Source organism: Mobula hypostoma, chromosome 8 (genome assembly GCF_963921235.1).
Source record: "Mobula hypostoma chromosome 8, sMobHyp1.1, whole genome shotgun sequence".
NCBI classification, from domain to species: Eukaryota; Metazoa; Chordata; class Chondrichthyes; order Myliobatiformes; family Myliobatidae; genus Mobula; species Mobula hypostoma.
This window is the reverse complement of record NC_086104.1, coordinates 25,145,013-25,170,388: the sequence shown is the minus strand read 5'-3', so window position 1 is coordinate 25,170,388 and position 25,376 is coordinate 25,145,013. Positions and strand designations below refer to the sequence as shown.

The 25,376-nt window shown below is 42.8% G+C and overlaps 1 protein-coding gene across 2 annotated transcripts in view; it reads right to left on the bottom strand.

Annotated features, from left to right (window-relative positions):
• LOC134350076 (muscarinic acetylcholine receptor M3-like) overlaps positions 1-19,743 on the bottom strand; it is a 401,102-nt gene extending 381,359 nt beyond the window's left edge. The window contains exon 1 of one of the 2 annotated variants that reach the window (XM_063055000.1): positions 19,578-19,743. The gene's annotated coding sequence lies outside the window, so the exon portion shown is untranslated. Of the gene's footprint in view, positions 1-18,430; positions 18,448-19,577 lie in introns of those variants that run through there. The other variant, XM_063055001.1, reaches the window with a different exon arrangement.
• Positions 19,744-25,376: the final 5,633 nt, after the last annotated feature.

The following is a 25,376-nucleotide window of genomic DNA, read 5'->3' as shown; positions in this document are numbered from 1 at the left end:
TGTGGTACATCAGCATCAAGATCAGATGTTAAGGAATCTGTTTTCTCTCTGGCTCTGACAAAAGGCATTTGCCCTGCAACATGAACTCTCTTTCCACAGATGTTACCTAACAGGATGAATTTTGCCAGTATTTTTGTTTTTTAAAAAAATTTCAGATTTTCAGTGTCCATTGAGTGCTAATTGTTGAGAAGGTCCCAAAAAGCCAGCGATCATGTGGTAAAATTAGCAGTAAATTTGTAAATGTATTTATGCAAATATGTGTAACTGTTCTTTTATGTTAATATACATGAAGTATACTGCATTCTCTGTGGTACTGTTTGTAACAGGGTATTGTTTCTTTTAGTCTGCTACCTCATTAAGCACTTTGCCATGTGTGTACTCTGTTTCTAGAGTCAGTCAGGGGAGCCATTTGCATCTTGGTGAGCTTGTTCACACAACGCTCAACAGACATTGTACCAAGACTGCTTGCCGTAGTCGCTGTACCAGCTCTAGGGTATGGTGCATGAATGGGACGCTGGGAAACAGTGGCTGGGAAATTAACAGGGCAAAAGTCAAATTGCTGAACTGCAAGAGGAACTCGGCGTATTGAGCAGGGTCTGTGGGGGAAAGGAACTGTTGGCATTTATTGTTTGACACTCTGCATTTAGAGAGGGCAGACAGATGGTATAACGAGGTGTGTGGGAGGGGTGAGATTGGTGCCAGTAAGTGACTGGTGGACCAAAGAGGCTGAAGAATTATGGGCAGATGGAATCAGGTGGGGGACGATAAGACAGAGGAGGATGAGTGATTAGTTGAAGCTATATGAAAAAAAGATGAACATCTGGAGCAAGGTGGCAGGAATAGTGAAGCTGGAGGGCGATAAGCACCAACACAAGGGCTGTCGGTGCTGGAAACTAATAAGTAAGGGAGTATTGTGAGCAGTTTTGGTCACCTATCTATAGGAAAGATGCAAATAAAATAGAAAGACTACAGAGATAATTTACAAGGATGTGCCAGGGACTGGAGGACCTGAGTTATCGGGAAAGATTGAACAGGTCAGAACTTCATTCACTCAAAAGTAGAAGACCGACGGAGATACAGAAAATTATGAGGGGCAGTGATAAAGGCAGTGATATTATGATAAAGGCAAGCAAGCTTTTTTCCAATGAGGGTGGGTGGGATTACTAGAGGTCATGGGTTAAGGGTGAAAGATGAAATGTTTAAGGGGAACATAAGGGGGAGATTCTTTACTCAGAGTGTTGTGAGAATGTGGAATGAGCTGCCAGTGAAAGTGGTGGATGTGATTTCACTTTCAATGTCTGAGAGAAGTTTGAATAGGTATATGGATGGGAAGGATATGGAGAGCTATTGTCTGGGTGCAGGTTGATGGGACTAGGCAGTTTAAATGGTTTGGCATGGACTAGATGGGCTGAAGGGCCTGTTTCTGTGTTGTAGTTTTATATGATTCTATGACTCTACAATGGAAATCATTTAAAGGGGAGGGGGAAGATAAATCGAGGTGGGGGAGAAAATACGGTGGGTGAAGTGTGTGGATAGAGGCTGAATGGAACCAGGAGGGGTAGGGGGACAGAAATGGGCGACTGAGTCTGCAGAAGATGGTTTGGGAAAGGGAACACAATGGGAGGACTGGGGATGCAAGGAGAGAGGCAGAGGGACACAGGATGTGAGGGTTGCCTGAAATTGGACAAATCAATGTTCACACCATTGGTCTGCAGTCGCCACCAGGCAGAATATGTGGCTTTATTCTTCCAGTTTACTCTTGGTCTCACCCTAGCCATTGAGAAGGACCGAATCATTGACAATTCCTTCCTTTCCCTCCTCCCCTCCTCCACCTCCAGCTCTACCCATGCTGCTTAATCTGTTGAATTCCTTCAGCAGTTTGATTTTTGGCTCCAGATCCATGCATCGGCCGTATCTTACAGTATGTCTGCGGAAAATTAATGTAGACAGTTAACAAACAATCTTGGGCTCAGGGTGGGGAAATGCTTTCCAGTAACTCGATTGTTTTTCCTTTCTTAAACAACTTTTCCCTCCATTTTGTTCTATTCTGTTCTAAATAGACTATTTTTCCCCACAGTTCCTCCAGATGTCATTATTTTTATACAACAAGCCAGCCTACTCAAGTACATTTGTTTCACATTTTAACTAAATGTAAATTTAGTTATAATTGATTAAAATAAGGTTTCTTTCAATATTATGATTAGACTAGTAAGAACTTTGTGTATTGCAAGCACCATCCCTCTATTAGTTTACAATATATTGTGCTAGGACGCTAACATACTGTACAACTCACAAATCCATGGTTTATTTAATCCACGGCAGAAATCTTATAAACATTTATTGCCTCATAAACCACCTGAACAGTGTTTAAGCAGGAACTTCTATAGCAGTTGGAAATAAAATGGAACCAAACTATAATGCTGTCAGTGTTTCGCTGACTTGGTGGTTATTATGCTAACAATGAGGCCTGTAAATTCAGACTGGCAGACTGGTAATAGGGAGAAAATTGTTGATTAAAACTCAACTCGCTTACTAATACCACCTACATGCTTGGACACATAAAAGTCCTCACTGCTTCACGATACTGATTCTTGGAACGGCGGGGTTTCTTCTGAGGTAAGGGGCAGTCATTTAGGTCTGACTGGGTGGTGAATCATTTGAATTCTGTACCCAAGAGGCCATGAAAGCTCAGCCACTAACTGTAATCCAGAAAGACATTGATTATTTTTTTAATATCAAAGAATATCAAGTTAGTGCAGAAAGTGACACTGAGCTAAAATCTCAGGCATGATCTTATTGAACGATGCAGCAGCCATGAGGGGCTGAGTGGCCTTCTCCCTGCTTCCATTTCATGTATTCACTGAGGTGAGGCAATAAAAATGTGCTGCCAGAATTGCCAACAAGCCAAGAACAAATGTTGAAACAAGGACTTTGTTTCAATTGTTCTTCGACAAAAGGAGACTGACCATTTAAAAAAATCGTTAGGATATTCAAAACACCTCACAACTAATGAGTTACTGCGGAAATGAATACTCAAGTAAAATCATGCGCACGAGACAGCAAATCACCAGGGAGTGAAGGTGGGACGTAATGGAATTTCCTCTTGACTTAATCACACAGTAGGGACATAGAGGTGCATTTTCACATCTCACCCGCACAAGACTATATACCTCCATACCACAACCAAATCTGATTCCAATGATGCTCACGAGTGGGGCTGACAGCTGCAGTGTGGTTGGGATGGGTTAAAATCTGCAGCATTATGTTCTTCACTCCGTAATCATCTTACTAACTTGATGCACTTGTGTATAGAATGAGCTGTCTGAATGGCAAGCAGACAAAAGCTTTACTAAATACAGTCGGCCCTCCTTATCTGCGGATTCCACATGCACAGTTTCAGCCAACCACGGATCGGGAAAACCCGGAAGTTCTCTCTCCAGCACTTGTTGTTTGAGCATTGTTCGCCTCATGTTTCGTGTACAGACATTTTTTTTCTTGTCATTATTCTCTAAAGAATACAGTATAACAACTATTTACTTGACATTTACATTGTATTAGGTATTATAAGTAATCTGGAGATGATTTAAAGTGTATGGGAGGATGTGCATAGGTTATATGCAAATACTATGCCATTTTATATAAGGGACTTGAGCATCCGTGTTTTTTTGGTATCTGCGGGCGGGGGTGTGTCCTGGAACCAATCCCCGCGGATATGGAGGGCCGACTGTAAACCAATTCCAATTCTACTTCACCTGTGATTTTGGCAGGCAGGTGTGGGGGTGGAGCACAGTGTGGCAGAGGCGGTTTAAATCTGGTTGGTTATCACCGTGTTGTTTTGGCAGGCAAGTGGAAATGTAAGGGAATGCACTGTGGATGAAGGTATCTGAGGTTTCCTTTCCCACCAGTGACGTATCTTTGTGATTTAGAACTGGGTGTTAAAGCCATAAAGGAATGAAAATCATCGCCAGAACTCCAGTGAGAAGCCTCAAGCTCGGACATCCTTCAGTTCTTTGCCGCGCTTCAGGGAGAGCAGCAGAGGGGGAGGGAGGGAACGTCAATCCGACCATGAGAGACCCGCGAAGGGCATTTTCATGCCTTACAAGGCGCAGATTGGAAGTCTGTGTGGGGCGCCACTCCTCGCACAGACACCAGAGCAATGTGTGATTAAGTGCCTTGCTCAAGGGCACAAACACGCTGCCACAGCTGAGGCTCGAACTAGCGACCTTGAGATCACTAGACAAACGCCTTAACCACTTGGCCACGTGCCCGACACAAAGGAGGAGGGACGCAACAAAGAGCAACATTACTGATGGGGTGGGAGGGGAGACTTGTGTCTGTCAGGAGGACAGGAGTTGTCAGTCTGACTGAGGGAAGGAAGGAGAGGTCATTCTGGAAGGAGGAGTCAAGTCAAATTCATTGATATACGCACTAGCATCGAAAAACTTACTTGCAGCAGCGTCACAGGGGCATGGCATTAAAAGCACAACATTCAGAAGGAGAACATCCATTAAACATAAATTACACAGGGATTGTAAAAGAAATAACACAATTAGAAATAAAAAAATAAACAGCTGCAATGCAAAGTGAACAAAGGGCTCAGAGTGCTGGTATATTGAGGCTGTGTTTGTAGTTGTGCAGAATGGTGAGGAGGGAAGGAGTCTGTGTGACGGGACAGGTCTGAAGATCAGCGTGTGGAGGTTCCTGATCATGGCAGGCTGGAGTCATCAAAGGATACGCCACAGAAACAGACCCTTCAGCCCAATGGCTCCAAATTGAGCCTCAAACACCCATCCAGATTAATCTCCTTTCGCAGCATTTATCCAATTGCCTTTTATGTTTTGAGAATTCAAGTGACTGCCCAAATATGTAAATGTTGTGAGAGTACTTGTCTCCATCAACGCCTGTCAGATTCCAACCATCCTCTAGATAAAACAACTCAGAATCAGAATCACATGTCGTGAAGTTGGTTGTTTTTGTGGCAGTAGCACAGCACAAGACATAAAATTTACTATGAGTCATAATAAGAATTTTTTAAAAATAATTAAGTAGCACGAAAAGAGACAAAAATAGTGAGGTCATGTTCATGTGTCCATGAACCATTCAGCAATCTGAGGGCACAGCGGAAGAAGCTGTCCATACAGGAGTCTTAGGATGCACACCACCAGGTTCAGGAACAGTTATGACCCCTCAACCATCAGACTTTTGAACCAAAGGAGATAACTTCACTTGCCCCATCACTGAAATATTCCCACAAGCCATGGACTCGCTTCAGGGACTCTTCACCTCACGTTCTTGATATTTAACGCTTATTTATTTATTTTTATTATTTCTTACTCTTTTGTATTTGCAATTTGTTGTCTTTTGCACCCTGGTTGAATGCCCAAGTTGCTGCAGTCTTTTATTGATTATATTATGGTTATTATTCTATCATGGATTTATTAAGTATGCTCGCAAGAAAATGAATCTCAGGACTGTATATGGTGACATGCATGTTCTTTGATAATAAATTTACTTTGACCTTTCAACTTTGGGACATGGCCTGTTAAAGATGACATAGGTAGTCAGCAGGCTGGATTCCATGATGAAGCAGGCTGAGCCTGCAACCCACTTTATTTTGATCCTGTGCATTGGTGCCTCAAAACCAGTTGGTGATGCAACTACATAGAATGCTCTCCACGGTACTTCTACAGAAATTTGCTAGTCTTTGGTGACATACCAAATCTCCTCAAACTTCTAATCAAATAGAGCCACTGGCACTCCTCCTTTATGATTGCATCAATGTGCTGGGCTGAGATAAATCCTCTGTGATGTTGGCACCCAGCATTTCAAGCTACTCAGCTTTTCCACTATGAGGACTGACTGGCATGTGTTTTCTCAACTTCTGCTTCCTGAAGTCCACAATCAATTCTTTGGTCTTGCTCGTGTTGTGTGTGAGTCTGTTGTTGCAACACCACTCAACCAGCTGATCTACCGCATTCCTACATGCCTCATTGTTGCCATCAAGCCAATGACAGTTGTGTCATCTCTGAATTTATAGATGGCATTTGAGCTGTGCCTAGCCACACAGTCATGAGGTGCACTTGTGTTGATAGTTAGCAAGGAGGAGATATTATTCCTAATCTAAACTGACTGCGGTCTCCCAAAGAGAAAGTTAAGAATCCAGTTATAAAGTACAGAGGCCCAGGTTTTGAAGCTTGTTATTTAGTGCTTCCTCAGATTCCCTCTAAAACTCTTACCCTTACCCTAATCCTATGTTCTCCAGTTTTAGATACCCCACTACGGAGAACATAGTACAGCATAGGAACAAGCTCTTCCGCCAAATTAAACTCATCCCATCTGCCCTGCACATAATTCGTTCCATTCCCTGCTTGTTCATTTTCTTCTCTAAATATCCATTGAAAGTCACTATCATATCCTTTCTCACCATCCATACAACACTCTCCCAGCAGCACATTCCAGGTGGTTCCCACTCCTGACACCCTGCCTGACAAAGGCAAGGATGCCATACGCTTTCTGTACTGCCCCTTCTACTTCTGTGACCATTTTCAGAGAGTATCCCAAGAACCTTCTGTACATCAATGCTCCAGAGTGTTCGCCAATTTACTGCATGCTGTCTTCTTACCCACAAGTGCAATACCACATACAGTCTCCCCTCTTGCCTCTTTGAATAACCTACGGGATTTCTCCACCTTAATGTTCTTCAAGAGACCCAAATCCTCCATAGTGTACTCCTCAGCTCTAAAGAAAACAAATCCCACTTTTTCTAGACCTTCCTTACACCTGAAATAATCCATCTCAGGCAACATCATTGTGAATCTCCTCTGCACTCACATCCTTCCTATGATGAACTTTATACCATATTTTGGCCAAGGCAACTTTTTATAAAGTTGCACCGTAATTTCCCTCCTCGAACTCTTTGCTCCAGCTAATGAGAATGAGTGGTCCATGTGTCTTCTGCACCACGTTATCTGCCGGTGCTGCCGTCTTCACGGATGCTTGAACTTGAACACCAAGGTCTCTTTGTAAACACAAGGGATTCTGCATATACTAGAAATCCAGACTAACACATTAAGTGCTGGAATAACTCAGCAGATCAGGAAGCATCTATGGAAAGGAATAAACAGTCAATGTTTTGGGCGGGAGATCCTTTATCAGAATACTTCGTGGTCTCTTTGTGCTTTAATACTTACCAGTGCTCTAACCTTCGTCACCTAGGCAAAAGTTATTTGCTCCATTGTCTCTATTTGCGACACCTATAAACTTAACCCTGCTTTGCAACTGTTGGTTTACCGCCTCGTATGCCACAACAGGTGTAAAAACTGGAATATTTTAATTGAACAGAGTTTCTATGTCACACCCTCATGATCTTCTGGGGAGAAAACTTCTCAACTCTATTATAATTTTGAACCTGTCTGTTAGCCTCTGTGAGATATTGGAATTTATGACATGCTCTCTTAATTACCTTCATGTTTTATACAAATCTCTCCTCAACCTCCAACCATTTTAAAGAAAACCTAATCATCTTAGCTCACATCTTAGTCCAATCTAGGCAAGACACCTTCTTGCAACACCCTCTGTCACCTTCCTACAGTGTGGGGGCCAAAATTGTACACAATAGTCCAGTTGAGGTCTAACTAGTGTTCCATACAATTCTGGCATGGTCTTCCTGTTTTGGTATTCTATGTCTTGGGCAGGGCTCTGCACATCTTTCTATTTATTATGCATGCCTAAGCCTTGATGCTGCTTACTGAAGTACCCATGGCTGTGACCATGGATTTCAGCTGTAGCACTCCTAAATAGGAATATCTGATGACCCCCATTGGAGCTGCAGGCAAACAGTTAACCATTAATGGCTTCATCTGAGGAACAGCCTTTCCCAATCTGAAAAGATCTTATCTTTTTGACTTACCACGTTTTTTCCTCTGCTGTAACCATCAAGAGGTATTTTTGAATTCTTTGCCTACTGCATAATCTGCTCAACTACATCTATGTCTGTCTGCCAGCCAATTCCTATAATCATAGTCTTATTTAAATATAGTCTGGTGATCATTCTTAATACAAATTGTATAGCTCATTTATCCACACACAGTGAAGCTCGACACACTAACCCTTCTCTTCCTCAGCCTTACATGATTAGGCATCGTGCAAGTAGTACAAATGATCACCTGCTCTCGTTCTGGATTCTATTTTGATACAGTAACTTTCAAATACTGATTGTACTGGAGCTGATAAACAAAGTGCAAATACAGTCAAATACTGAGTTTGGATCTCAAACTTTGGGATTTGTATCCTCCCCAGTGCTGCTGCCCTCCTGGCTGCTGTTTCCAGCCACGCGATCATTACTAAACAGCTGCTGAGTTGGTCAGTCTTCTGCAGTGTTGGGCTTGGAGATATCCTGGAGGAGTCACCGGTGCCCGATACGAGTGGAAAGAGAGACCACATGCTTGCAAAGTTATGTAAGGACACACTCTGACAGGGGTCAGCTTTTTCTAGCAAAAAAGCTCCTTCCAAATGTTGGATGTCGGTTCCTGCATGGCAAAGCACAAGGGAGCCAAATTTCCTATTGATCACCACCAGCTGGATGATTCCTCCACCCCTGTTCCACAGATCCATCAATAATGCAAGCAGAGCAAACGGACCAGGCTGTTTCAACGTCAGCCCATAACCATAACCAAGGAAGATTGTTTGGTAATACAAGAATGTAAGTCTCAGAGTCACGTATACTGAAAACTAATGGCATTTTCCTTGTAAAATGATTCTGGTTTCAGTAGAGTTATTGATAGGAGCTCTAACAGTTGAGAACGGAAAGTATGCATTTTTTTCTATATAAAGTATCCTTAGAGTCGTTGCTAGACAGTGCCGGTATGAGTCACCACCCAACACCCTCAGTTGTGATTATGGGTCTGAGATAATGAAGAAGTATCAGTTTCTGATATACACTCCTGATGAATCAACAGAAACTTCACGTTTATTTATGTATAGCCAATAATGAATTACCCACACTAATGAAATGCTCTGCCCTGTCATTGACAAATACCTTGTCATGAATAAATCAGGATATACATTCGTAAGCTAACTCATTATAGGAATCTTTTTCAGCCACTGGAATATATGATGGGGCATTTTATTAGAGGCACCAAAGCCTTTGTGCAAATTGATGTGTTGCTTTGACCGTATGGCCAAAGCGTGTATATATTCCATGCCAAAACTGCAAAGACTCGTTGTTTCTCCTTTCCTCTCATTGTTAGACTCTCTCCCGCAGCATCAGGCTTTCTATCTCCCCCATTTACTTCAGCACTCCCAATTCTCTCAATATTTCTTTAATCTGAAAATACTTCTATTCTTGAACATTGCATCATAACACCAACAATTCCTTTCTGATATTTGTTTGATTTATTAATGTCCTCGCCTACCATGTGGGAACAAAGGATGAGGAGTAGACTAATTAGGTACTCAGACTTATCTGTCGTTGATTAAGATTACAGCAGGTCTGTGACAACTTCATTGCCTCATTTGGTTACTTTTGAAGTTCTACCTCAGATTTTCCATCAACAGCTGATGCAGCGTTAGTCGCTGAAAAATTTCCAATTTTTTAACCACCTCCCATCTTATTACTCATTAATTATTGCAACCAAAGTGTTGATTGTTTGTCTGTCTGTTCCTTGATGAGTGGACTCACTTGCCGAATGTCTCCAGTACTGTTCTATCAATGCCTCAATACCCATCTTCAGAATCAGAATCAGGTTTATTATCACCAGCATGTGTCATAAAATTTGTTAACTTAGCAGCAGCAGTTCAATGCAATAGAAAATATAGAAGAAGAAAAAAAATAATAAATAAATGAGTAAATCATATTCTGAATAGATTAAAAATCGTGCAAAAAACAGAAATAATATATTAAAAAAGTGAGGTAGTGCTCATGAGTTCAATGTCCTATTAGGAAATGGATGGCAGGGGGAAGAACCTGTTCCTAAATCGCTGAGTGTGTGCCTTCAGGCTTCTGTACCTCCTACCTGATGGTAACAGTGAGAAAAGGGCATGCCCTGGGTGCTGGAGGTCCTTAATAATGGACGCTGCCTTTCTGAGACACCACTCCTTGAAGATGTCCTGGGTACTTTGTAGGCTGGTACCCAAGACGGAGCCGACTAGGTTTACAACCCTCTGCAGCTTCTTTCGGTCCTGTGCAGTGGGCCCCCACCCCCACCCCCAGACCTGACAGTAATGCAGCCTGTCAGAATGCTCTCCATGGTACATCTATAGAAGTTTTTGAGTGTATCTGTTGACATACTAAATCTCTTCAAACTGCTAATGAAGTATAGTCACTGTCTTGCCTTCTTTATAACTGCATCGATATGTTGGGACCAGGTTAGGGCCTCAAAGATCTTGACACCAGGAACTTGAAACTGCTCACTCTCTACACTTCTGATCCCTCTATGAGGATTGGTATGTGTTCCTTCATTTTACCCTTCCTGAAGTCCACAGTCAGCACTTTCATCCTACTGACATTGAGTGCAGGGTTGTTGCTGCACACCACTCCACTAGTTGGTATATCTCGCTCCTGTACACCCTCTCGACTCCATCTGAGATTTTACCAACAATGGTTGTATCATCAGCAAATTTATAGATGGTATTTGAGTTGTGCCTAGCCACATAGTCATGGGTATAGAGAGAGTAGAGCAGTGGGCTAAGCACACACCCCTGAGGTGCGCCAGTGTTGATAGTCAGCAAGGAGGAGATGTTATCACCAATCTGCACAGACTGGTTTTCTGGTTAGGAAATAGAGGATCTAATTGCAGGGGGAGGTACAGAGGCCCAGGTTCTGTAACTTCTCAATCAGGACTGTGGGAATAATGGTATTAAATGCTGAGAATGGTATTAAATAATGGTATTAAATGTTGATGAACAGCATCCTGACATAGGCATTTGTGTTGTCCAGGTGGTCTAAGGTGGTGTGAAGAGCCATTGAGATTGCATCTGCCATTGTGGTGATAGGCAAACAGCATTGGGTCCAGGTCCTTGCTGAGGTAGAAGTTCAGTCTAGTCATGACCAACCTCTCAAAGCATTTCATCACTGTAGATGTGAATGTTACTGGGTGATAGTCATTTAGGCAGCCCACGTTATTCACATCTTGTTTGCACCCTGGTTTTCCCCTGGAGATCTTGGCAATGAGAAAGGTGAATAAGAGTGACCAATTTAACTTAACTCTGAGATCCATAACAAAGGACATAGATTTAAGGTAATTGTCTGAAGGATCTGCGAGGGGTTGAGGATAAGTGTTTTGACAAATGTGCATTGGGATTTGAACCATGATTTTCAAAAATCATGCACGTGATCTTCCCTATCAGACTGCCAGTTGAGAAATATAATTCACTTTGATGACAGTTTTCAAAGTTCAAAGTTCATTGTAAATTTTATTATCAAAGTACATAAATATCACTATATAAAACCCTGAGATTCATTTTCTTGTAGGCATATGCAATACATTCAATAACCATAATATAATTAATGAAAGACTGTACTATCTGGGCATATGACCAATGTGCAACAAGCTGTGCAAATACAAATAGAAAGAAGTAATAATAATAAATAAATAAACAAACAATAAATCTCGAGAACATGAGATGAAGGGTCATTGAAAGTGAGTCCATAGGTTGTGGGAACACTTAAATAACATTTCAAGTGAAATTGAGTGAAGTTATCCCCTTTGGTTCAAAAGCCTGTTGGTTGAGGGGTAATAACTGTTCCTGAACCCAGTGGTGTGAGTCCTGAGGCTCCTGTGCCTTCTTCCTGATGGCAGCAGCAAGAAGAGAGCACGATCCTGATGATGGATTCTGCTTTCCTATGGCAACGTTTTGTGTAGATGTGCTCAATGGTGGGGAGGGCTTTACCCATGATAGACTGGGCCGTATCCACTACTACTTTTGCTTGTGAAGAACAAGTACATTGTGTCCTGAAAGAGTGGTGAATGAGATTCTGGCACACCGGTCTTCATCAGTCAGAGCACAGAGTACACAGAGTGGGATGTTATTTTGAAATAGTTCATGATGTTGGTGAAGGGGTATTTCAGATATTGTGAGGTTTTGATCAGATTGCTGGAGGGAAGATGCCATTAAGCTGGAGAGAGTGCAGAATAGATGCACAAGGACTTTTCTGGGTATCAAAGGCTTGAGTTAAGGAAAGAGATTGAGCAGGGTGAGATTTTTTCATTGGAGTGTAGGAGAATGAGGGATGATATTATAGAGAGGTAAAGTTACTTGAGGGGCATAGGAAGGGCCCATGTACTGTACACAGTAGTTTACCCAGGGTAGGAGAATCAAGAACTTGAGGACATGGGGTTAGGGTGAGAGGGGAGAGATTTACTAGGAGACTGAAATGCAACCTTTTCACCCACTGGGTGGTCCATATATGAAACTAATTGCTAAATGAAAACGTTGAGGCTGGTACATTAACAATCTTCAAAAGACACTTGGACAAGTATATTGATAGGAAACATCTCGGGGGATATGGGCCAAATACAGGCAATGGGACTACCTTTGATAGGAATCTTGGTCGGCATGAACAGTTGGGCTGAAGGGCCTGATTTCACGTTCTATGACTCTATAACCTGATGAGTGGAATGATCTTCTTGCTTGTAAATTTTTATGATTCTAAGTTTTCACACTGTCCTCCTTCATCAATCGCTCACTCAGCAGTGAGAAGGCTTGCCACTAGAGGTCACATGCCAATGTGAAACATCTTTCTGTGTGCGCTCCTCTCCTGCAGCACAAAGCCACTCAGGAAAACAAAAACTCTGAGATGAATTAGTTCTATTATATTCTGGAACCAGATCTCAATTCCTGAAAATATTCGGACCTGTTGAACATTCTGATTCTGTTGTACAACCTTCAGAACAAAACACTGGCGAGGAATTGTTGTTTTGCTGCAATGTTTTGTTAACAATGATGAGCACTTTGCATTTACCATGTGTTTCCAGTGTTTTAAAAATGTTAAAATGAATGCCCCTTGGCTAAGGAAGGAGGGGGGGATTGATGCCTGGCTTTAAGAAAGATACTAAAGGAGCTGAGAGAGGAGGAGAGTTTCAATGTGGTGTGATAAAAGGATGGAACCTAAAGGCACAACAAAGGAATAATGGGACAAGGGAAGGCAGAAAAGACCTGGAGACTAGAGCTGGAGGATGGAAGATTTCATGATGGTGATGGAGAAAGCATCAGGATTATGAAGATGAGTGATCAAAGTCAAAAGACCACCAATGCATAGTACAGAATTTTAAAGCTTATCAGGCTGCCTTTGTGAGATAGGCTTGAAAATGCTTCTGCAAGCACCTTCAACCTGTCCGCCACAAAATGTGGGATCTCCTGATGCCTACCCATTTCAATTCGACTTTCCATTACCAATCTAACCGTGTCTCTTCATGACCTCCTATATTGTCACAATGAGGCCAAACTTCGACGGGAAGAGCACCACCTCATATTCTGTCTGCTTGATGGGATGAACATCAATATAATTAACTTCTGGTAATCTGTCCCTTCCCCTCCTCTCTTTTTCCGTTCTGCTCTGACCTCTTCTCTTCACCTGCCCATCATCTCCCTCTGTGACCCACTTCCTTCCCTTTATTCTGTGCTCCACTGTCCTCTCCTATTAGATTCCTTCTTCTTCAGTCCTTTACCACTTCCACTTATCACCTCTCAGGTTTTTACCTCATTTCCCCCTTCCCCACTTACTCACCTTCCCTCTCATCTGGTCTCACCTATCACCTGCCAGCTTGTACTTCTCCTCACCTCACCTTTTGGTTCTGGCTTCTGCCCCCTTCCTTTCCAGCCCTGATGAAGGTTCTCAGCCCAAAACGTTGATTGTTTATGCTGCCTGACTTGCTGAGTTCCTCCACTGTTTTTTGTCTATTACTCAAGATTTCCAGTGTCTGGAGAACCTCTTATGTTTATGAGACACTAGTATCAAATTGGTTGGTGTTATAGAGATGAAGGTCATATAGCAGATACAGAGTCCATGACAGGATAGGAAATACTTGATCTTCACAATGTTGAGTGAAGAAGCTATTGTGTCGACGGTGGGGGTGGCGGGGGGGGGGAGGCAGAATAGCACCACTGAAGTGAAGAGGTTAAGGAAGGTGATGGAGAGATATAACCCTGAGGGAAGCAGAGCCCTTGCGTACAGTGGCTGCAATCAAATAACTGTACATGGTTGAATGAATGGGGCAAGCATCAAGAGAACAAAGAAAGATTCTACAATTAAAGCACACAGATAAATACAAACATCTATTTATAGAAGAAAGAAATAGATGCTTAGGTGTTTACAGGAATACAAACACATATGCAAAGATCATTTGGTAATCTGAACTCTGTAGTGGTTCACATTGCTCATTCTTGGTACTTAAGGGATTCTCCATAATCTTCTTAAAGGATTACAAAATTACAGGGGGCAAAAACATTATCCGGGTTACAGCAGTTTATGGTTTACCAGGTACCATAGTAGCACATGAGCACAAAGGTGTAACGCATCACAATGCACATCTCAACATTTTATTACATGAGCTATTGCATGACAGTGGTACTTTGGATTAGATCTCTCCTTTGAAAGCAGCCACGATTCCCATCTGTAACTATGGCCTCATCTTGACCTAGTTCTCTGCGGGATCATCATCAGCAATTGGATGCCTGCTGCTGCTGGGGAGCACAATCCAATGGGCAAAGCTCACTGCTCGGCCACAAGGGGCAAGCAATCATTTAAGATGACCTTTTAAATCTCACCAGAAAATGGGTTAGTGCAGAAGGGACTGTGCTTCATTCACTTCTAGGTCCTAAAAGACTTTGTATGTCACTCTGAGCCCTATTGCTGCTTTTCTCCTCATGTTCTCTGGGGACGGTGGAGACATAAATCTGGAAAACAGGAAACTGGCCAAGAGCATGAGCCTTCTAAGTACTTGCATGTGGTAGGCAGGGTGAGGACAGCTAATGAAAGTGTCTGCAGGTTAGAACCAGAAAAAAATTAAGCTTGTGGAACAATATGGCAAGAAAGATTAATGACCACATTTTCCACCTTTTCCAATACTTCACTGTGCAACTAGCTGGGTGACTAGCATTCGCAGTTTGCTTTTCAGTATAGAAAAATCCAACTTGCTCTTTTCAGGGTAGTATTAATACAAGAAGCAACTGAATCTGTACAATGTTTACTAATTAATTGATGAACAGAAATTCCTAGAATAAAATGTGGATCAGGAAGAACTAAAAAAGAAAGTAAAGAGGAAATGGTGAACAGCAGTGATCTACGGGTTGGAAGAGGTTAAAAGTTCCTTTTATGCTCTCTTGAAGTAACAAGAATGATCTTACATCTACAGTCTACAATCTGTTAGCCTACAGTCTGCTAAGTGCAGAATACTGTTTTACATTGGTACACATTGTCTCAATGAAAATAAAACAAATATAGTCCAAAGCAAGTAAGGAAATTAAAATGTGATGGCTGTAGGCTTGCTCATTCTTTTCTGTGAAAGGGCTATAAAAATATAAATCAGCTTAATGCAGTCAAAGTGGAAAGCACTGTCAGACATTTTGAGCATGAGCAATAGTTTTAAGCAAATACCCCATTAAAAGTATTATGGTGCTGTATTTACAAGGATAACAAACTGTCCTTCAAAACAAAACTCATTTCACGAAGTGCTATTTACAGTGCTTTGCAAAGTGCATACAAAAGGAAATAAAACAGATACACTGAGCAACCATTTACATCAATTAACCATATCTAAGCTGACCAGGAAATTCATCACACTTAATGCTACAGCTTTCTGTTTTAAATGTGAAACGAGCATTTGTCGCACTGATTTTAATTTAAATCAATTCAAAAACCTACTGATTTAGTTGGCCACACTGGCTTACCAAGATTCTCGATGGATGTCATTCACTCTAAAATAGCATGGAGATCAAAACTCTGCTTTGCGAGAGTAGCAGTTTCGCAAATCTATCATGTTACTGCAAAAGAACTTTTCCTTTTAACAAACCACAGTACGTGAGGAGAAGAGTCTGACTTAATCATCATTTGCTTCAAGGATCTGGGATTTAATGAGCTTCAGTTCATCAGGCAAAATCTCTTTTAAATGTACCCAGAGAAACTTGGGTGCTTTATAAATTGCACACATTTAATGGAAATATTAAAAAATATTTCATTTAGTGCTCCATTATAAGGAAAGTGATTTATATAACTGCGGAGGTGTTTAGGTGTTTTTTTTACTGCACCATTTGAAGATGCTACCTAGCAGGTAAAGCAGGGTGAAGATTACTATTCAGGGTAGGGACTAGTAGGCTGACTCATTGCATCACTCAGTTGAGCCCAAGAAAAGTGTCTCATAAGTGGGAGAACTTTCTATTTCTCAATTGCACCCTACAGTCAGATCAATTTGGAAATATCATTTCCTGTAGCATTCAAGTATTTTCCCCAGCATGCTGAGAATAATGCTCTCGGTTCACAGGTATACTTCTCAAAATATATACAGAGGCACACAGGGGATAGGGCAGGCAGGCATTGGTTGTGGGGTCACTCATGAGTAGTGATGATTCCTGTCAGCCTAGTAAGCACAGCATTTAAGTTTATCCAGAAGCAACATTTTCCTTAGAAACCCTCAGTGGATGGGAGTTTTTCCCAATTACTCTCCAGATGAAAAATCTGAAGAACTTCATTTAAAAGTAAATTGGCAGAAGTAGTAATAAACCCTTATGGTATCTACACCCTCACACAAGATAAATTAATGTTATTTTTTGGCCCACCCTTAAAAATGGGTCCTGTTAATAGAAGTACATTCTTTTAGTTAAAAAATTAGAAATATTGAACAAGCTCGACAGAATCTATAGAGAAAAAGGACTTAATATAAATACTAATGACCTATCAGCCACTCTGATAATAAATAACTGTTTCCCTCTCCGTAGAAGTTGTCTGATCTGCTAATTGTTTCCAGTACACAATGCTTTTATTTTAGACTTCCAACATGTGCAGTCTTTTGCTTTTCAAGACATTCCTATATTTGGAGATGATGCTTATGGAATCTTGGAATTTGTTTTCCAATTTGTGTTCTTACTTTGGTTAATATGGTAATATCTTTTAATCTGCAGTTATGCACTTGTGCAGAACCTTGCGAACAACCTTGCAACACTGCAAATGGACATGATTGCCGGAAAAGATAGCATCATTCTCATAAAAATTACCATGTCATAAGGCAATATAAAAATATCTTTTGCTTATTTGCAGACCACAGAATATTATTATGACCCTACAGAGAATCACTAAGCCGAAGCGGTTCAAACCATATTATAAAATGACACATGCTTGGCCATATTAAAATATTTACGTCCATATAGTTAAATTAAAATGTTAACAGCTTTTATAGTTCTTTACATTTATTTTATTTTTAAAATGAATTTAAATTGTACTTGTTTTTATGGAGTCTACAGTTCCGTTTTTAAAGATATGTGTGTGGATAAAAAAATTGCAAGGGAATTGATTGCTCCTAGGCACCTCATCTTGTGCCTCAGCGTAATCAGTGAACCCAAGCAGTGAGTCGTGGCAGACCATTTCATTTTTGCTAGATGCCTCAATGCCCACTCTGACCCTGTCAAGGAAAACGTCTCGCACAAACAGGAGGGCTACTAGAGAACGATCAATAAATTACTTCCTACCACCCCTTCGGTTCACAAACACTGAACCAACTTGCAGGAACACCATTGAGATTAATTCAGCAGAGGCCAAGGAATGAAAAAAAAATGTTTTGTAGTTGCCTGCCTTGGCGGCAAAAGGTACGATGTAAATACATTTGGAATTGTTAAAGGTCAACAAGTTGGGATTTTTGTTCAACTGACGACAGACTATTTGCCCCTGGGGTATGAGAATAGCAATGAGAACTACCAATGAGCAGAAGCTACTACATGGCAAGAATCAGTACCTATTACTTCACGCCAGCTATGAAGAACCCAAGCAGCATTTAAAATGTCGCTTCACCTTTTAAAAATTGATACTGCATTGCAGACATCTAAAGGTGAACAGTTAACCGTTCAAAGAACCCAGCAGGTCCCCCCACCCCCCGCCACCTCCATAGTTGAATGCTATCAGAGTTCACTGAAGAAGAACGCATCAGAAATTCTCGCCAGGTCTGAGTGCTTAATACATCATCAGTTATCAGTGCAAAAGTACATTTTACAGATGCTACACACTTTAATTTACTTCAGTATTTCACAAGCAGCATGGCGCGGTTAGGGTTAAATCGGCTTTCCTTATTTACATCCCAGAGAAATAATGCAAGATCAGTATAATACAATGATGTGTTTAACCTCAGTGAGATCTCAGAGACAAGGCACTTCAAGGGAAGCCTTCTGTAAATGTTCAGAACCTCTGAATCCCTTTTTCAAAGAAAATATTTGAACATCATCTCACCTGGCAGCTTTAAAGCCCGTCTGTTTTGTTTCAGTCTCAATACTGCATCGAGTTTTCTTCACTTTTACGAGGAGTTCAGTTTGGGCGAGCTGAGGCGAAGGAAAGGATACCCGCCAGCCAAGGGGATGAACTGCGTGATGTTCAGTTTTGCAAATAGGAAAAATCAATTCTGTCAGCGGAGATGCCGGCGGGTTGTCACCAGCCACACGCCAAGAACAGACAGTGGGGGGACATTGAATCGGAAAATACTGCCAACACTCAGCAATTTGAGACTACAAGCTGGGGTGGGGGGGGGGGAGTGAAACTGGGTTGAGGTTACAGGTCAACGAGCGGGTTTTTAAACAAGTATTTTTTTAATCCAGAGTTTGCGCTTCGTTTTTTTTGCTCCAGATGTTAGTGGACATCGGACCAACTTCGCCCAGTCACTCCAAGGTCGTATTAATTCCTGGAGCCCGTTATAGCTCGCAGTTCTGTCCAGCGGACAGGACGGACAGAAGAGAATCATTAAAATTCCAGAACATGTCTTAGTAAATGTCCCACTCACCAACAGAAACCTAAACTCAAACCCCCTGAATATTGGGAGCCGGCGAATTACCGAGCAGTTCATCAAATCGAACAGAACTGCGCCGATATCCTTGAAAAAGCTCTCTCGGTGAAGGCTGCGACTGTCCGACCAAAGCATGTTGTGGACATGCTCTGCTACCCCACCCCTCTCAGTATAGAGCCGCGGCCGTAATTTCATCTCATTTGGGCTAGTTCGCAATATTTTATGAAAGCTCTGTAAAACACCTTTAAAAAATAAAACCTCCAAAGTGCTGACACATTAGCCTGATGTTACTGATAAATGTGACGACCAGAAGAAAAAGAAGTGAATAAACGACTTTTCAGATTGGTAACGGGAGAGCCCGCAGTAGATTCCGATCAAAACTTCAGTAAACTACGGCGTTGGCTGTAGTGGTACAGGATGCAAACGGTGTTACCGACTCCCCTTGTTTGGAAAACCTACGCGCCTATGTTTCTCCTTCGACTGCTCGGGTCCCCAATTTTAATCGGACGTCAGGCATTGCTGAGTGAATATTATCAGTGCCACAGTGCAATTGACTTGTATTTTTCCATAATGCTTTAAAAAAATAAATGCATCTCTTACCTTTCTCCCGCCGCGCATATGAAATGGATGTGACACACTGAATAAGCGGTATAGTAACTTTGCGGTCCCATCGGGTATATTAATCCACCAATAGCTCGCCGAATCCTAACGAGCTCCGCTCACTCTGGCGCCTCCACTCTCCCCTCAATAAGTCCTCTGAACAGCGCACTCTACAACAGACTGCTGCTCGATTCCAACCTCTGCTTAGCTGACTTGTACTGGAATGCTTTCAAGGCAGTTGTGAATCGCTACCGCCAGCGTGCTGGGCTGATTTGTTGCTGTGACTATGATGTCAGGGCCGGCACACCTACTTAGCCCGCATGCACGCTGAGTTGAAGGATGGAGGAATCGTACTGTCCAATGCGAAGGACCAGTTAGGGCACACTACTAAGGTCATTCGAGTCTGCTCCTGAAATAGCAGATAATTTGCAAATGGCCCTTCCTCTCAAAGTCAGCTTTCCTATTGTGAAATGATAAATACTCTTTCCCAGCATAAGCTAAAATAATTATTGACAGTGCATCAAAATCATTTAATGTAAATCCGTAACAGTAAGCTTATCAATACCAAGGAAGAAAGCTCTCAATTCCTTTCACAGTACAGAGTTATTATGAACACAAGAGATTCTGCAGATTCTGGAAATCAGAGCAAAGCACACAAGATGCTGGAGAAACTCAGCAAGACGGACAGCATGTATGGAGAAAAATATTAACGTTTGACGATTCTGGAAGGAACCCTTCATCAGAACTCGGAGAGAAGTGGGAAGAAGACAGAGATATGTGGGGGGTGAGGAAGGTGTACAGACAGCGGCCTTCCTGTATCAGTTCCTTCCCCGTCCCCACCCACCTCCTTCTTCTGGCTTCTTCCCACTTCCATTCCAGGCCTGAAGGGTCTCCTTCTGAAACTTTGACTGTTTATTCCTCTCCATAGAAGCTGCCTGACCAACTGAGTTCCTCCAGTGTTTTCTTTGTATTGCTCAGGTTTAAAATAAAACTATAAGATTATAGGAGCAGATTTAGGCCATTTGGCCCAGTGAGTTTGCTCTGCCATTTCATCATGACTGATCCAATCCCCTCTCAGACCCAATCTCCTGCTTCTGCCCCCCCATCCCTTTATGTCCTGCCTAAACAAAAATCTGTCAATTTCTGTCCTAAATATACCAATGAATTGGCCTCCACAGCCAGCTGTGGCAAAGAATTCCACAGATTCACACACTGGTTAAAAAAATGTCACCTCATCTCTGTCTTAAATAGACATCCCTCTATGTCCTTTGGCTGTGTCCTTTGGTATTAGACTCCCTCACCATAGGAAACATCTTCTCCACATCCCGTCTATCAAGGCCTTTTACCATTTGATAGATTTCAGTTAGGTCATCCTCCCATTCTTTAGAATTCCAGTTAATATAGGCCTAAAGCCATTAAGCACTCTTCATATGACAAGCCATTTAATCCTGCAATCATTTTAGTGAACCTCCTTTGAACCCTTTCCAGTTTCAGCACATCCTTTGTAAGATAAGGGGCCCAAGACTGCTCACAAAACTTCCTGTGCCTTTTAAATACTCAACATTACCTCCTTGCTTTTATTGAATTGACTTTATTACTTATATCCTTCATATACATGAGGAGTAAAAATCTTTATGTTACATCTCTGTTCAAATGTGCAATGCGCAATTATAGTAATTTATAATAAATATTATGTACAACAGGAAAGTCAATATAACTTAGAAATCCAGCTGCATCAGCATGAATTAAGCAGTCTGATGGTCTGGTGGAACACTACAGCAAGGGGGAGAGCCAGTCCTTTTTTACCATCTGACCAGCCGGTTCCAATCATTGATCCAGAGCAAACACAGAGGACCCTTGCCATGGTCAACCCACGAAAAGCGGGAAGTCCCGACAACATCCCTGGATGTATGCTCAGGGAATGTGGTGATGTATTAGCAGATGTCCTGACAGCCATTTTCAACATCTCCCTTAGTCAAGCTATTGTCCCCAGATGCTTCAAAACCTCCACAATCATCCCTGTAGCAAAGAAATCAGTTGTAGCCTGTCTGAATGATTACCGTCCCGCTGCCCTGACCCCCATAGTGATGAAATGTTTTGAACGGCTTGTTAAGCCTCATATCACAGTCAGCCTCCCCTCATCACTGGATCCTCTACAGTTTGCTTATCGTCCAAATCGCTCTGCGGAGGACACAATATCCACCACACTGCACACAGTTCTCTCTCACTTAGACAACAAAAACACTTATGCCAGAATCCTGTACATTGATTTCAGTTCAGCATTCAATACCATCATCCCACAGAGACTAGTGGAGAAACTGTCGCTGCTTGGCCTTAGCACTGCCATGTGTCGCTGGATTCTGGATTTCTTGACAGAGAAACCACAGTCAGTCCGTGTTGGCAGGAACATCTCTGACTCCATCACACTGAGCACTGGATCCCCACAAGGCTGTGTGCTTAGCCCATTGCCGTTTACACTGCTAACACCTGACTGTGCAGCCAGATTCAAGGAGAACCTGATCATTAAATTTGCAGACGATACCACAGTGGTGGGGCTCATCGGCAAAAATGATGAAACTATGTACAGGGAGGAGATCAAACACCTGGAGAGCTGGTGCAGGGATAACAACTTGATGCTTAATGTCACCAAAACCAAGGAGATGATCGTCGATTTCAGACGGTCTCAGCCTGAGCACACACCCCTCAGCATCAGCGGCTCCACAGTGGAGAGTGTGGAAAACATCGAGTTCCTTGGGGTGCAGATCTTGGACAATCTCACCTGGTCCAGGAACACCACTGGGATTGTGAAATGGGCCCAGCAGAGATTGCACTTCCTGAGGAAGCTTAAACAAGCATCATTCCCCGCTAACATCTTAACTACATTCTACATAGGCGTGGTTGAGAGTGTGCTGACCTTTTGCATCACAACCTGGTACTCCAGCTGTAGTGCTGTCGACAAAAAACCCTAGCAGAGGGTGGTTAGGGGAGCAGAGAAGGTTATTGGGGTCTCCCTACCTTCTGTCCAAGACCTCTTTCAGAGTCGATGCCACCAGAAGACACGGTACATCATTAAAGACCCCTCACACCCTCTCCATGAACTGTTTGTTCTTCTGCCATCAGGCAAACGTTACAGGAGCATCAAAACTAAAACCACAAGGCTACTAAACAGCTTCCTCCCACAGGCAGTCAGACTGCTAAATAGCTGCTCCACCTGACTCTGCTTTGGACACTTTTAACTTGCACTGGACACTTATAACTGATTTTAACTGACATGTGGCTGTTGTGTTTTACTGTTTATTGTCATGTTTATTATTTAGTGTTGCATTTGTTATGTTATGATGGCACTGCCCCTGAGAAACGCTGTCTCATTCTGCCCTGCAGAGCTGATGTATGGTTAGAATGACAATAAAGTTTTTTGAATCTTGAATCTTGAAATCTTGAAAGAAGCTGTCCCGGAGCCTGTTGGTCCTGGCTTTTACGCTGTGGTACCGTTTCCCAGATGGTAGCAGAGGGAACAGGTTGTGGTTGGGGTGACTTGGGTTCCTAATGATTCTTCGGGCCCTTTTTACACACCTGTCTTCGTAAATGTCCTGAATAGAGGGAGGTTCACATCTACAGATGCGCTGGGCTGTCCGCACCACTCTCTGTAGAGTCCTGCGATTGAGGGAAGTACAGTTCCCTTACCAGGCAGTGATGCAGCCAGACAGGATGCTCTCAATTGTGCCCCTGTAGAAAGAATCTGGGGGGCCATACTAAACTTCTTCAACCGTCTGATGTGAAAGAGGCATTGTTGTGCCTTTTTCACCACACAGCTGGTATGTACAGACCACGTGAGATCCTCGGTGATGTTTATGCTGAGGAACTTAAAGCTGTTCACTCTTTCAACCCCAGATCCATTGATGTCTATAGGGGTTAGCCTGTCTCCATTCCTCCTGTAGTCTACAACCAGCTCCTTTGTTTTTGCGATGTTGAGAGAGAGGTTGTTTTCTTGTCACCACTGTGTCAGAGTGATGATTTCCTCTCTGTAGGCTGCTTCATTATTATTTGAGATTAGGCCAATCGGTGTAGTCTTGTCAGCAAATTTAATTAGCAGATTGGAGCTGTTGGTGGCGACACAGTCATGGGTATACGGAGAGTAAAGAAGGGGACTTAGTACACAGACCTGAGGGGCACCTATGTTGAGGGTCAGAGGGTCAGAGGTGAGGGAGCCCACTTTTACCACCTGCTGGCGATCTGACAGGAAGTCCAGGATCCAGCTACACAAGGCAGGGCGAAGGACGAGGTCTCTGAGCTTCTTGTTGAGCCTGGAGGGAATTGTAGCGTTGAATGCTGAACTGTAGTCCAAGAACAGCATTTTAACATAAGCATCCCTCCTCTCCAGATGTGTAAGGATGGTATGTAGAGCAGTGGCTATTGCGTTGTCTGCTGATCGGTTGTGTCAGTAGGCGAATTGTAGCAAGTCCAGTGTGGATGGTAGCATGCTGCAGATGTAGTCCTTCACCAGCCTCTCAAAGCATTTGCTTACTATTGAGGTGAGGGCGACAGAATGCCAATCGTTCAGAAATGCTACCTAGGTCTTGTTAGTTACAGGGACAATGGTGGCTGTTTTGAAGCAGGAGGGCACTCTGCCCTGGGAGAAGGAGAGATTAAAAATGTCTGTAAACACACCTGCCAATTGTGCCACGCACATCCTGCGTACCCGCCCTGGGATGTTGTCTGGTCCTGCAACCTTGTGACTGTTGGAGACACCTGCGTACTTTGGCCTCAGAGATGACCAAGCTCCCGGTCACATCATCTGCAGGTCTCCTCAGGGGCTCAGTACTGGTGACATTGAATTGAGCGTAAAAAAGACTTAGCTCATCTGGGAGCGAGGCATCAATGTTGGAAACTCCACTGCATTTAGCATTGAAGTCTACGATGGTGTGCAGACCTTGCCATAAGTTGCATGTGTTGTTGGTGGCAAGTTGAGTCTGGATCTCGTCCCTGTATTGTTGTTTTGCTGCCTTGATGACTCTGCGCAGACAGTTGCTGCATTTCTTGAGTTCATTTTGGTCACCGGCAACGTAAGCACTGTCTTGCGCAGTAACTGCCGCTCACATGGAACTGTTGATCCAGGGTTTCTGTTTTGGAAAGACCCTGACCGATTTCGGGGGAAAACATCCTCGATGCATTTCCGGGTGAAACTCGTGACCCCATCCGTGAACTTGGAGATATCCTCCTCATGGAAGACATTCCAGTTAACGTCATTAAAGCAGTCCTGCAGCATGGAGGCCGATTGGTGGGACCAACAGTGGACGGCTTTAACAAAGGCCGCCTTTTGTTTCAGCTTCTGTCTGTTCTTTGGCACCAGTAAATGGAGGAGTGACCTCATTTTTCAAATGGGGGGCAGAGGAGCACTTTGTAAGCGTTGAGGAAGGGACAGTAGCAGTGGTCGAGTATGCTATCTCCCCATGTGCTCACCTGGATGTGTTGGCAAAACTTCAGAAAGACTTTAGACGGCAAAGCTCTATTAAAGTAACCGGCGACGATGAAAGCAGCCTCTGGATGTGCAGTCTCCAGGGTGCTGATGGTCTTGTACAGTTCCTTGAGAGCCAGGCCAGTATCAGCCTGCGGCGGAATATACACAGCTGTGATAATAACAGCCGTGAACTCCCTAGACAGCCAGAAAGGTCTACACAGCAGCACCAGGTACTCCAGATCTGGTGAACAAAAAGTTTCGAGGGCATGCACATTCTGGGAAGTTACACCAGGCATTATTGACCATGAAGCATATCCCACCTCCTTTACTCTTCCCAGAGA